Here is an 11670-nt window from a genome sequence, read left to right as displayed (position 1 = left end):
GCCAAGTTCTATAATGAAAAATTCCCACTAGTATATGAAAGTGACAATATAAGAAACTCTCTATCATGAAGATCATGGTGCTACTTTGAAGCACAAGTGTAGAAAAAGGATAGTAGCATTGTCCCTTTTGGGCCTTTCCTTTTATTTGGCCTTTCTCTTTTTTTCTTTTTTTATTTGGCCTTTTTTTATATCTGGCCTTTCTTTTTTTTCTTTTTTTCGGGACAATGCTCTAATAATGATGATCATCACACTTCTATTTATTTACAATTCAAGGATTACAACTCGATACTAGAACAAAATATGACTCTATAAGAGTGCCTCCGGCGGTGTACCGGGATGGGCAATGAAACAAGAGTGACATGTATGAAAAATTATGCATGGTGGCCTTGCCACAAGTACGATGTCAACTACATGATCATGCAAGGCAATATGACAATGATGAAGCGTGTCATAATAAACGGAACGGTGGAAAGTTGCATGGCAATATATCTCGGAATGGCTATGGAAATGCCATAATAGGTAGGTATGGTGGCTGTTTTGAGGAAGATATAAGGAGGTTTATGTGTGATAGAGCGTATCATATCACGGGGTTTGGATGCACCGGTGAAGTTTGCACCAACTCTCAAGGTGAGAAAGGGCAATGCACGGTACCGAAGAGGCTAGTAATGATGGAACGGTGAGAGTGCGTATAATCCATGGACTCAACATTAGTCATAAAGAACTCACATACTTATTGCAAAAATCTACAAGTCATCAAAACAAAGCACTACGCGCATGCTCCTAGGGGGATAGATTGGTAGGAAAAGACCATCGCTCGTCCCCGACCGCCACTCATAAGGAGGACAATCAAAGAAACACCTCATGCTTCAAATTTGTCACACAATGTTTATCATACATGCATGCTACGGGACTTGCAAACTCCAACACAAGTATTTCTCAAATTCACAATTACTCAACTAGCATGACTCTAATATTACCATCTTCATATCTCAAAACAATCACCAAGTATCAAACTTCTCATAGTATTCAATGCACTCTATATGAAAGTTTTTATTATACCCATCTTGGATGCCCATCATATTAGGACTAATTTTATAGCCAAAGGAAATTACCATGCTGTTCTAAAGGACTCTCAAAATAATATAAGTGAAGCATGAGAGATCAATAGTTTCTATAAAGTAAAACCACCACCGTGCTCAAAAAAATATAAGTGAAGCACTAGAGCAAAATTATCTTGCTCAAAAGATATAAGTGAAGCACATAGAGTATTCTAATAAATTCCAATTCATGTGTGTCTCTCCAAAAGGTGTGTACAGCAAGGATGATTGTGGTAAACTAAAAAGCAAAGACTCAAATCATACAAGACGCTCCAAGCAAAACACATATCATGTGGTGAATAAAAATATAGCCTCAAGAAAAGTTACCAATAGACGAAGACGAAAGAGGGGATGCCTTCCGGGGCATCCCCAAGCTTAGGCTTTTGTTTGTCCTTGAATTTTACCTTGGGCTGCCTTGGGCATCCCCAAGCTTAGGCTCTTGCCACTCCTTATTCCAAAATCCATCAAATCTTTACCCAAAAACTTGAAAACTTCACAACACAAAACTCAACAGAAAATCTCATTAGCTCCGTTAGTATAAGAAAACAAACCACAACTTTAAGGTACTGTAATGAACTCATTCTTTATTTATATTGGTGTTAAACCTAATGTATTCCAACTTCTCTATGGTTCCTACCCCCCGATACTAGCCATAGATTCATCAAAATAAGCAAACAACACACGAAAAACAGAATCTGTCAAAAACGGAATAGTCTGTAGCAATCTGATTTGTTCGAATACTTCTGGAACTCCAAAAATTCTGAAAACCAAGGACAACCTGTATAATTCGTATACTGATCTACTGCAAAAAGAATTGGTATTTTATCACGTTCTGGTGAATTTTAACAATTATTTTTGTGAGCGCAAAGTTTCTGTCTTTTTCAGCAAGATCAAACAACTATCACCCAAGAAGATCCTATTGGTTCTACTTGGCACAAACACTAATTAAAACATAAAACCACATCTAAACAGAAGCTAGATGAATTATTTATTACTAAACAGGAACAAAAAGCACGGAACAAAAACAAAATTGGGTTGCCTCCCAACAAGCGCTATCGTTTAACGCCCCTAGCTAGGCATAAAAACAAGAATAGATCTAGGTATTGCTATCTTTGGTACGCAATCCATAAGTGGCTCTCATAATAGATTCATAAGGTAATTTAATTTTCTTCCTAGGAAAGTGTTCCATGCCTTTCCTTAATGGAAATTGGAATCTAATATTCCCTTCTTTCATATCAATAATTGCACCAATTGTTCTAAGGAAAGGTCTACCAAGAATAATAGGACATGTAGGATTGCAATCTATATCAAGAACAATGAAATCTACGGGCACATAATTCCTATTTGCAACAATAAGAACATCATTAATCCTTCCCATAGGTTTCTTAATGGTGGAATCCGCAAGGTGCAAATTTAAAGAACAATCATCAAATTCACGGAAACCTAACACATCACACAAAGTTTTTGGAATCGTGGAAACACTAGCACCCAAATCACATAAAGCATAGCATTCATGATCTTTAATCTTAATTTTAATAGTAGGTTCCCACTCATCATAAAGTTTTCTAGGGATAGAAACTTCTAATTCAAGTTTTTCTTCATCAGATTGTATTAAAGCATCAACGATATGTTTAGTAAAATCTTTATTTTGATCATAAGCATGAGGAGAATTTAGCATGGATTGCAACAAGGAAATACAATCTATCAAAGAGAAATTTTATCATAATTAAATTCCTTGAAATCCAAAATAGTGGGTTCATTGCTATGTAAAGTTTTGACCTCTTCAACCCCACTTTTACCAATTTTTGCATCAAGATCTAAAAACTCCGAATCATTGGGACGCCTTTTAACTATAGTTGACTCATCTCCAGTCCCATATTTATCAAGATTCATATTGGAAAACAAAGATTTAATAGGAGACACATCAATCACTTTTAGATCTTCATTATTATTATCATGAAAACTAGAAGAACACGCTTTCACAAAGCAATCTTTTTTAGCACGCATCCTAGCGGTTCTTTCTTTGCACTCATCAATGGAAATTCTCATGGCTTTGAGAGACTCATTGATATCATGCTTAGGAGGAATAGATCTAAGTTTCAAAGAATCAACATCAAGAGAAATTCTATCCACGTTCCTAGCCAACTCATCAATCATAAGCAAATTTTCTTCAAGCAAAGCATTGAAATTCTTTTGCAAATTCATAAATTCTTTAACACTAGTCTCAAAATCAGAGGGCATCTTATTAAAATTTCCATAAGAGTTGTTGTAGGAATTACCATAATTATTAGAGGAATTACTAGGGAACGGCCTAGAATTAAAGTTTCCACTATACGCATTGTTACCAAAATTGTTCCTACCAACAAAATTCACATCCATAGATCCATTATTATTCTCAATCAAAGTAGACAAAGGCATATCATTAGGATCAGAAGAAACACTCTTATTAGCAAACAATTTCATAAGTTCATCCATCTTTCCACTCAAAACATTAATCTCTTCTATCGCATGAACCTTTTTACTAGTAGATCTTTCAGTGTGCCATTGAGAATAATTAACCATACTATTATATAGGAGTTTAGTGGCTTCTCCTAAAGTGATTTCCATATAAGTGCCTCCTGTGGCCGAATCTAAAAGGTTTCTAGAAGCAAAATTAAATCCGACATAATTTTTTTGTATAATCATCCATAAATTCAAATCATTTGTAGGGCAATTACGTATCATTAATTTCATCCTCTCCCAAGATTGTGCAACATGCTCATGATCAAGTTGCTTAAAATTCATGGATGATCTTAGCCGGAGGAAAATACTTAGAGATAAAAGCATCTTTGCACTTATTCCATGAATAAATACTATTTTTAGGCAAAGAAGAGAACCAAGTTTTAGCACGATCTCTAAGCGAAAATGAAAATAGCTTCAATTTAACAATATCATTATCCACATCTTTCTTCTTTTGCATATCGCACAAATAAACAAAGTTGTTTAGATGAGTAGCGGCATCTTCACTAGGAAGGCCAGAAAATTGATCTTTGCTGACAAGATTCAACAAAGTAGCATTAATTTCACAAGATTCAGCATCGGTAATAGGAGCAATCGGAGTGCTAATAAAATCATTGTTGTTGGTATTGGAAAAGTCACACAATTTAGTATTATCTTGAGCCATCGTGACAAACAATCAATCCAACACACAAGCAAACAAGAAGCAAGCGGAAAGAAGCAGACGGAAAAAGGGCGAATAAAACGGCAAGGGTGAAGTGGGGGAGAGGAAAACGAGAGGCAAATGGCAAATAATGTAATGCGAGGGAGAAGAGTTTGTGATGGGTACTTGGTATGTCTTGACTTGTGCGTAGATCTCCCCGGCAACGGCGCTAGAAATCCTTCTTGCTACCTCTTGAGCATGCGTTCATTTTCCCTTGAAGAGGAAAGGGTGATGTAGCAAAGTAGCGTAAGTATTTCCCTCATTTTTTGAGAACCAAGGTATCAATCCAGTAGGAGACTACATGCAAATCGCCTAGTACCTGCACAAACAATCATGAACCTTGCAACCAACGCTATAAAGGGGTTGTCAATCCCTTCACGGCCACTTGCAAAAGTGAGATCTGATAAAGATAATAAGATAAATATTTTTGGTATTTTTTTTGTATAGATTGGAAAATAAAGATTGCAAAATAAAAGGTAAATTAGAATTGTAGATCGGAAACTAATATGATGTAAAATAGACCCCGGGGCCATAGGTTTCACTAGTGGCTTCTCTCATGATAACATATATTACAGTGGGTGATCAAATTACTGTCGAGCAATTGATTGAAAAGCGCATAGTTATGAGAATATCAAGGCATGATCATGAACATAGGCATCACGTCTGTGTCAAGTAGACCAAAATGATTCTGCATCTACTACTATTACTCCACACATCGACCGCTATCCAGCATGCATCTAGAGTACTAAGTTCATAAGAACAGAGTAACGCATTAGGCAAGATGACATGATGTAGAGGGATAAACTCAAGCAATATGATATAAACCCCATCTTTTTATCCTCGATGGCAACAATACAATACGTGCCGTTTCCCTTTCTATCACTGGGATCGAGCACCGCAAGATTGAACCCAAAGCTAAGCACATCTCCCATTGCAAGAAAGATCAATCTAGTAGGCCAAACCAAACTGATAATTCGAAGAGACTTGCAAAGATATTAAATCATGCATATAAGAATTCTGAGAAGAATCAAATATTGTTCATAGATAATCTTGATCATAAACCCACAATTCATCGGATCTCGACAAACACACCGCAAAAAGAATTACATCGAATAGAGCTCCAAGAAGATCGAGGAGAACTTTGTATTGAGATCCAAAGAGAGAGAAGAAGCCATCTAGCTAATAACTATGGACCCGAAGGTCTGTGGTAAACTACTCACACATCATCGGAGAGGCTACGGTGTTGATGTAGAAGCCCTCCGTGATCGAATCCCCCTTCGCCGGAGCGCCGGAAAAGGCCCCAAGATGGGATCTCACGGGTATAGAAGGTTGCGGCAGTGGAAAAGGGGTTTCGTGGCTCCCCTGGATGTTTTCAGGGTATAAGAGTATATATAGGTGAAAGAAGTAGGTTGGTGGAGTTATGAGGGGCCCATGAGGGTGGGGGCGCGCCCTCCTGCGTCGTTGCTTCCTTGACGTCCACTCCAAGTCTCATGGGTTGCCTTCGCTCCAAGAAAGATCCTCGCGAAGGTTTCGTTCCGTTTGGATTCCGTTTGATATTCCTTCTCTGTGAAACACTGAAATAGGCAAAGAAACAGTAATTTGCACTGGGCCTTTGGTTAGTAGGTTAGTCCCAAAATTAATATAAAAGAGCATATTAAAGCCCATTAAACATCCAAAACAGATAATATAATAGCATGGAACATTCAAAAATTATAGATACGTTGGAGACGTATCAGCGGGGCCTCCCTCTCTCCTGCGCCAACGGGATGGTGGGGAGCCCCGCGGCGTGAGGATGCGCGGTCGATCTGGCCTTGCTTGGGGCCTCCGGCTTTAAATGTTAGGCTTCTGTATGATGTCTGTTTCGTATTAGGCTTGGACTGTCGGCAACCCTTTATCAAGTGGATAGGAGTAGCAACAGTTGTTGCTAACATGATGGCTTCAGACTACCTGATGTACTACTTTGTATATAATTAATAAAATGGCTGCATGCATCGCCCATATGAAGAATCCGGGGTATTCACCCTTTTCTAAAAAATACCATTTAGGACAGTAAAGTTGAGCCTACACCGAGCTTTCTCGGTGATTAGCATTTTGGCATCCCATTTTCACTATCTAGGTGTTTTTGGCCGTCAGATCTCCTTTGAGAAGCAATCTGTCCCGCACTGTGTGAAATCTAACCCAGTTGTCCCATGGGTTGATGCTCCAGAGGCCAAAATGAAGGCCTCTGGTGCACTGGTCGTCAGCTAGCCCATTCTACCTCTTGGGCTTCGATGGATCAGAGCGACTGCGTCCAGCTGTCGATGCGTGGAGCCACATGTGATAACATGTACACAACGAGTTGGCGCTCGGTGAGTTTGGGTGGCCCCAACCGAAGGACATGTTAAGATAAATGTTGATTCGGGAGTCTCGATCGAGCACAACATCAGAACGACAACAACTATATGTTGAGATCGGGATGTAGGATATCTGGGCTCTTCTATACTGGTCATTCAAGGCCTCGTCAACCCGGCCACGTTTGAGGCCTGATAATCCCCAAGTGCAGGGAATCATCGTAGTAATTCCCAAAGGTGGAAGTGATAAGTATGGAGTGTCGAACCCACAAGGAGCTAAAGGTGAGATCAATATTCTCTCAAGTCCTATCTGCCACTGATATGACTCTACGTACACCGAACGCTTGCTTCCAACTAGAAACGAGAAATAAAACTATGTTGTGGGTATGAAGAGGATAACTTTGCATGATATCGGAGAGCTAAAATATAAAAGTAGGTGCTGTTATCATAAAGATAGAATATATTACTAAATATTATAAATAGCGAGTGTGGAATAATGATGGATCGGTGTGCGGAATTGTCCTAGGCAATTGTTAACAAGACCAGTAGTCGTCATTGCAATTTCATATGAGGGAGAGGCATAAGCTAACATACTTTCTCTTCTTGGATCATATGCACTTATGATTGGAACTCTAACAAGCATCCGCAACTACTAGATCATTAAGGTAAAACCCAACCATAGCATTAAAGCATCAAGCCCCCTTTATCCCATACGCAACAACCCCCTTACTCGGGTTTATGCTTCTGTCACTCAAGCAACCCACTATAAGCGAATCATGAACGTATTGCAACACCCTACAGCGGGAATCCCTCACGCTTGCGCAACACGGAGGGCACCATAGGGCAGCACCAAAATAAAACATACAACTCGTACCAATCTAGATCATCAATCAACCAAAGGACAAAAGACATCTACTCAAAACATCATAAGATGGCAACACATCATTGGATCATAATATGTGGCATAAAGCACCATGTTCAAGTAGGGATTACAGCGGGGTGCAGGAGAGTGGACCGCGTAAAAGAGATGAGGATGGTGATGATGATGGTGATGTTGATGAAGACGATCACCGTGGCGATGATTCCCCTCGCGATGGCACTCCGGGGCCACCGAGAGAGAGGAGGAGAGGTTCTCCCCCTTGTGCTTCCTCCTCCATGGCCTCCCCCTAGATGGGGAGAGGTTCTCCCTCTGGTCCTTGGCCTTCATGGCGATGATGGCCCCTCTGGGGTCCTCCTCCATGGCCTCCGGTGATGATGGCCCCCTCCAGCAGGGTGCCAGAGAGGGCCTAGATTGATTTCTCGTGGCTACAATGGACCGAGAACTTTTATTTCTGCACAAAAACAACACCACGGTAGTTCTGCTGAAAACAACGTCAGTCCGGGTCAGTTCTAATCAAATCATACCAAAATCATATAAAACTATTGTAAACATGGCATGAATACTTCATAAATTATAGATACGTTGGAGACGTATCAAGGCCCTGGCCTGCAGAGAAGCTCTTGCTTTGGCTCAAGATTTAGCCATGCAACATATCTAGGTGGCATCGCACTGTAAGCAGGTGGTCAACCACATTCATCAAGGTGCCGGTGGAGATTATGGGGGAGTTCTTAAAGAGATTTTAGAGACAACTAAAGTTTTTAATTCTTGTAATTTATCATTTGAACCTCAAGCCTATAATTTTGAAGCCCATAAATTAGGTAGGTTTGGTGTTTCGCTCCCCCAAGGGAGACACATCTGGTTGGGATCTCCTCATGATCCTACACTCATACTTGTAAACATTGTTAGCAATCAAGAATGCCTAGCTAATTTTGCTAAAAAAGCTGCCGATGCGAGGAGTCAGTAAAAAAACACTGTTGCGAGCCCACAGAGGAGCCGTCGGTTTCATCGAGTACCGATGCAGGCGCACAGAAGAGACGTGTGCGGTCTGCCTCCATCCAGCCGAGGCATGGGTGGAGATTAGGCCTAGTTCGCGAGGGATTCCGGCGAGGGATGGGATCGACTGGAGGCCTGTTTTATCCCAGACATGCCCATCTGAGACACACATGCAATGGGGCAAAAAAGAGCAGGTAACCAAACGTGTCCTAGGTTAGCTGCAATGTGTGTGCTTGGGTGTGGAATGTGGTTTTACCATGGATGCATGGGTGGGCACTGCATTTGCATCTCGACCTTGATTAGCCCGAAAAATGAACTCTTTTGCCATGTGAGATGTGCTTTCCCATTTCCTCTTCCACACCCCTTCGCATACTAAAACACTGAGCCAATGTGAAACTCCTCAGTGGCAGAGCCAGGCTGGCGATAGGCACCGGACCACCATGGGCCGCCTTCAGCTACAATAGTAATCACTACAATCAATGGTGGATAGGACATCACGTCTCAGGCCCAACCCTAGGGCCTGGGTCTTGTCTCCGCCCCTGGAACTTCCCTACACCCGGAAAGTTTCACAGACGTCTTTTATCTCGGCACATAATGCCGGCGGACATGTTTGCCCCCCAATGCAACTACAAAGAGTGTATACATGCTACCATGTGTACTTGGAACTATTTTGAAAAAAATTGCAATTTGTAAACCCACTTTCTGATTTTTTTTCCACACATCGCAAGCATTTTAGCTCAAGTGCCAAAGTCTGCGGTCCAAGCTCGCTAGGAATATTGCTAGCTAGTGTAAATTCTTCGATTGATGTCCTACAACTTGGTAATGAAAAAAATATACAGCACGTTGATGTAAATTCTTCGATTGATGCCCTACATCCTGGTAATGAAAAATAATAGAAATCACATTGCGTTTTCTTGAAACGCATGGATATGAAATGCATGAATTCCAAAAGAAAAGGTGCAATCTTTGGATGATCTCCTTACACTTCAAATAGCCATATAGGCCTCAAGTTTTCTCAACCTCCTGGTTGAGTGCCACATGTATGAGTTAAAATGGAAGTTGTCTGGCGGCGGCATAAAATCTCATGATGTGCTCTGCTCATATCAATTATAGGCTTATATGTGGGTGCCTGCGCCACTAGCCTACATGATTTACATACTTCCGAGCGTCAACTAAAGTAACGTTGTGCCCGAATGGAAGCACATACCGACAGAGCTACGACAAGGCTCAAAGGGCCATGGCCCGCCCTGGGCTGGAGCAAAAAGGAGTTTTACATGGAGTTTATCCAACAATAATGCATTTATTTTTATTTTGATAGTACTGTTTGCACTATCCAGCCCGCCCAAGATTTTTTGGGCAGCTTCGCCACTGGAAGCACACCCGACGACGCACGACCTGCTTGACCCAGCTTGTGTCGTGGCGGAGCCATGTGTGTGGTATGCACATTTAGCAACACCAAATTTGTTGAATAAAAAAAAACACTAAAGTAACGTTAGAATTCTACATCTTCCACTTCAGAATCTGTCGATTGTCCATTATGTTGGGCTACTTCATCTCGGAACTGTTCATCTTCGGGTATGTCATCTAGGAACTGCCCATCATCTGCTTTGAGACGTATGAAGTCGTGGGAAGATACCGATGTCTCAAAGCTGAAGCATTCCATAATGTCATGCTGGCAATTGGGGCACGTCGTGGCCTTGTGGAACCACGGCATGATGCACCGGCTATGGAAGGCATGCGAGCATGGCAGCCTGCTGGCGGTCTCCTGGTCTCCAAACCCAACAATCGTGGGGCACGTCGTGGTCTTCCAGCCCAACATTCCGTCTTCGATCTCCAAGTCCAGCAAACAGATGGCGCACACCTCGCCGGGCTCACCGCGGCGCTTTCGCTTCCGGCCACGTGGGTGACTCCGGGAACCTCGGTCACCGCGGCGGCCTCCTTGCGCACCAAACACACATGCAACTGGGGTATCTTGATGTCTATGACATGCAACTGGGGTATCTCGATGCCTATGTCGCAGCTCAAATCGCCGAAGGTCTCGTCCATCTCACGTACGTACCTAACGATCCCCATGGCAATGTTGAGGGCAGTCGTACGGAGTGAATCCATCCAGCTGAAGTACTCGCTGGTCGCCAGCGCCTCAGTGAGCATCTGGTGGATTTGTCCGCTGCCGGACCGCATGAACTTGAAGATGCTGGGATCGAAGAACTTGACCCGGAGGAGCTCCCTGACGACTTGATCGGTGACGTACACCAACCCGCCCCGTGGTCCGTTCCCGCGCGACCCCTTGGTCAGGATCAGGTCGCCGTGGACGCGCAAGAAGCACGGGTGGTCGCGTGGCTTATGCCGGAAGTGGATGGTCCCTTGCCCTTGGAAACGGCTGCGGGTCTCCGTCGCCGCCGCCGTGTCGGTAGAGTCCTCCATGGTCGGCTGATCAAAGAAAGAACAAGCGGACCGGCGGACGGGAAACAATCGAGGGCCGACCTGCGTTCGCGGCTATGTTTATATATGAACGCACGGGCAGGGAACGCTTCACCGTGTATCACTTCGGATATATCACCGCCGCAGCAAGTCAATAGTACATTAGTACTGTCCAGGTGCATATCATTCGATCTGTACAGGAGAGAATAGAGGGAGGAAGAGAGAGATGACATCTGGGCCACATAGTCAGTGATAGAAGTGCCTGTTCCCGGCCAGGATCGACTTTTTCCCTGCAAGAAACAGGCAAGTGTCGGTTTAGGGTTGGAACTGATCGGGATTGCTAAGTACAGGGTACCGATTTCAGGGATTGCGAGTTCGAGGTTTAATTTCGAGCGACTCTATGAGTTCAAGGTTTTTTTCAGACTTTTACTCTTTTTTTAAAGTAATATATTATTTTTACAAATAGTAAAAATACATGGTAAAAACACAATGGACACTGGAAAGGTGTTTCGTTCATGACCGAAACGCAAGCATAAATGGAGTCAAATAGCATAGTAATATACCCCGCAAAAAAATAGCATAGTAATATGTAAACGCGTATCGACCAAACACGAATCTTGATTGATTACCCTAATGAAATGTTTACCTGGATCCACAATCTCAAGGCAACATGTGGGCATGCGAGCACCGGGCCGATGAACTAGACCTCGAAGAGGTCCGAGGTGACCTCGTAGGCTAGGCCACGCTTGC

The sequence above is a fragment of the Triticum aestivum genome, chromosome 3D, assembly GCF_018294505.1.
Source record: "Triticum aestivum cultivar Chinese Spring chromosome 3D, IWGSC CS RefSeq v2.1, whole genome shotgun sequence".
Taxonomy (NCBI): domain Eukaryota; kingdom Viridiplantae; phylum Streptophyta; class Magnoliopsida; order Poales; family Poaceae; genus Triticum; species Triticum aestivum.
The sequence above is the reverse complement of the archived record's forward strand: the minus strand, read 5'-3'. Positions refer to the sequence as shown.